Here is a 3192-nt window from a genome sequence, read left to right on the forward strand (position 1 = left end):
TGCTTGATTTTCAGACAGGATCCACTGTGTAATGGTGGTGGCTGCTCCGGAACTAACTATATAGCCCGGGTTGGCCCCAGACTCATATCGCCGTCTCTGGCTCCCAGGTGCTGAGTAAAGAACTTAGAAGGTTGGTCTGGCTCCCAGGTGCTGAGTAAAGAACTTAGAAGGTTGGTCAGTAGAGATAGCTCAGCAGTTAAGAGCTATTGCTGCTCTTCTGAAAGGACCCAGGTTCGATTCCCAGTGCCCACGTTGGACAGCTCACAGCTGCTTATAACTCCAACTCTAGAGGATCTGAAATCCTCTTCTGTCCTTTACAGGCACACACACACATGGCATACACTCACATATATGCACATAAATAAAACAATCCTCTTCTGTCCTTTACAGGCACACACGCACGGCATACACTCACATATATGCACATAAATAAAACAATCAAGAAGGAGTATTCTTTCAAAAGGTGACAAGACTACTAGAGATGTCTTCCAACTACAAACAGCATCAGGAAGTGTTGTCATCTACCAAATGATTGTGGTATCGAAAAGCACAAGAGATGGCCAACATGAGAGACTATAGAACCGTCTATAATTCCAGCCCTTGGGAGGTAGAAGCAGGAGGACCAAATGTTCAAGGCAGCCTCAGATACATAGTGAGTTTAAGGCTAGTCTGGGCTACAAGAGATCTTCTCTCACCATTCCTCAAAGTAGCTACTGAAATCTGGATTAATAAAAACAAAATCCAAAATTCATTCTTCATCACTCTAAGCACTTTTTAGTATCCTTCGTAGCCGGCAGCCTTGTACTGTATAATATAGAATAGACTATTTCCATCCCAGACTTCCTCGGGACAGCAGTTAAACCAAGCATCCAGCTATATATATCTAGCTGTGACTCAATACTTGATTTTAGCCAAAAGGACGAACAACAATTAGATGTGACTCAATTGACAGGCTACATAAAAAATTGGCCCCAGGGATGGGGAGAAAAGTGTATCAGATACATAGATAGATAAATATGTATGTATTTGAAGACCAGCGTATGCCCCTGCAATTTCCAATTAATCTGTGTAACAAATGTTTACTGAACATTTGCTGCGTGTCCAATACTACACAGTATGAAGCCAAAACAGACATGCACAACACAGTGCCGGCTTGTAGTGTGGAGAGAGCGACCTGCCGTAGCCGGAAGACCAGATGACGACAACCACACAGGAGCAGGCATCTTGACCAGCTGCATAGTTCCCATGGTGTAGGTCTGTACACACACTCACCCCACGTGAACAGTCACACACTCAAAACCAAAGCCCAACCAAACCTCACACCCACCCTTCACGAAGTCAGTTGCAAGCAGTAATTAGCAAAGATCATATCACATATTCATTATTCTAAATGTGGATTTCTGCTAGCTGGTCGTCGTATGTAAGCGCTTCATCAAAAGCTGGGGGAGAGGGGCTAGCGGTGTTGCTCAGTGGTTGGGCATGCTGAGTTTAGTTACACAGAAAAGCTGCCTGGGGTACCGGGGTAAAATTGAACTCTGTTCTAATTGTCAAGACATGGTGTACACTCGGCTCTGCACCACTGAAATGCCTTCCTATTCCTACGCTGCATCCACTCAACACCGCTCACACTCTACATAAATGATTTAAGTGCTCTGTCCTAGTTGGTTAATTTGTGATTATTACCTGGAATAATTAAATACTTGCTGTGTACCAGCCACTGTGCCAGGCTTTTTATACAAAACAGCTCTGATTTTCATGGCAATCTCGCAAGATGGGAAATATTAGCCTCAATCTACAGAAATGGAAACAGAATCAGAGTGTTTAAAATGCTGGCCCAAGGTTATTAAGTGATGAAGCTAAGATCACCCAACTCTCCTGCTCAAGTTCTATTTCCTGTATCAAAAAGTTCAATTCGTGGGGCTGGAGAGATGGCTCAGAGGTTAAGAGCATTGCCTGCTCTTCCAAAGGTCCTGAGTTCAATTCCCAGCAACCACATGGTGGTTCACAACCATCTATAATGGGGTCTGGTGCCCTCTTCTGGCCTTCAGGCATACACACAGACAGAGTATTGTATACATAATAAATAAATAAATAAATAAATAAATAAATAAATAAATAGTTCAATTCGTGGGCTGGGGATGCAGCTCAAGTGGTTCAGCACTTAGCCTCAAATGCTTAACACCTAAATTTAATCCCAGCCCCCCCCCAAGAATCTGGGCCTGGTGGTAAACGGCTGTAATCCTAGCACTTGGGAGGTAGAGACAAAGGGGAGCAGAAGAAATTCAAGGTCATCCTTTGCTGCTTTTGAAACCAGTCTGGGATTTAAAAAAAAAAAAAAAAAAGAAAAGAAAAGTGCAGAATTGCCCTGTAGGAGAGCTCCCGGAAGGGAAAGACCAGCCCTAAATGTGGGCAGCACCGTCCAATGGTCTGGTGTCCTGGACGGAATAAAGCAGGAGAGAACGTCAGCCACCACGTGTGATCTAGGCTCCTCCGTTGTCATCTGTGACCCCAGTTTCTCCAGCCTTTCAATTGGACTCATAAGAGAACCCCCAGGAACTTTGGGGTTCTCAGTATCTGACTGGGCTGGATTATCAGTCTCCTTGCTTTAGGGTCCCAGCTTTTTATTAAAATTACTCCATTTGTTTATGTGATAAATTATTACATTGTACTTATTTTGTGCACACATGTGTGAGAGAGCTCATGTGTACCACAGCATATATGTGGAAGGCAAAGGGCTGCTTGAGAGAGCTGGCTTTCTCCTTCCATACTTTGGGGTTGGGGGTTCAAACTCAGGTTGTCAGGCTTGGTGGCAGTGCCTTTACCAGCTAAGCCACCTTGCTGGTACTGGTTCCAGCTCCTTGAACTGAGAAACTACTGGATTTTCTGCCTCTCCAGCCAGGTTGGCTTCAAACTCACAGAGATCTGCCTCTGCCTCCACCTCCCAAGTGCTGGGATTAAAGGCCTGTGCCACCACTGCCCTGCCCATCCGTTTAATCTTAATACAGGTTAAGGAGCTATGAAGAAAAATTACTTAAGATTCCAGGGGCTTTTGAAAACCTCAGGAGTGGACTCTATCAAGACCACCTACTCTCAGCAAGCATAAACATCTGGATCAGTTTCCTGGCTGCTGCTGCTGCTACTGCGATGAGGGCGAAGAATCCTGTGGGAGTGCACTGTACAGCATAGTCTTTC

The sequence above is a fragment of the Alexandromys fortis genome, unplaced genomic scaffold, assembly GCF_014885135.2.
Source record: "Alexandromys fortis isolate MF-2015 unplaced genomic scaffold, M_Fortis_MF-2015_v1.1 scaffold_51, whole genome shotgun sequence".
Taxonomy (NCBI): domain Eukaryota; kingdom Metazoa; phylum Chordata; class Mammalia; order Rodentia; family Cricetidae; genus Alexandromys; species Alexandromys fortis.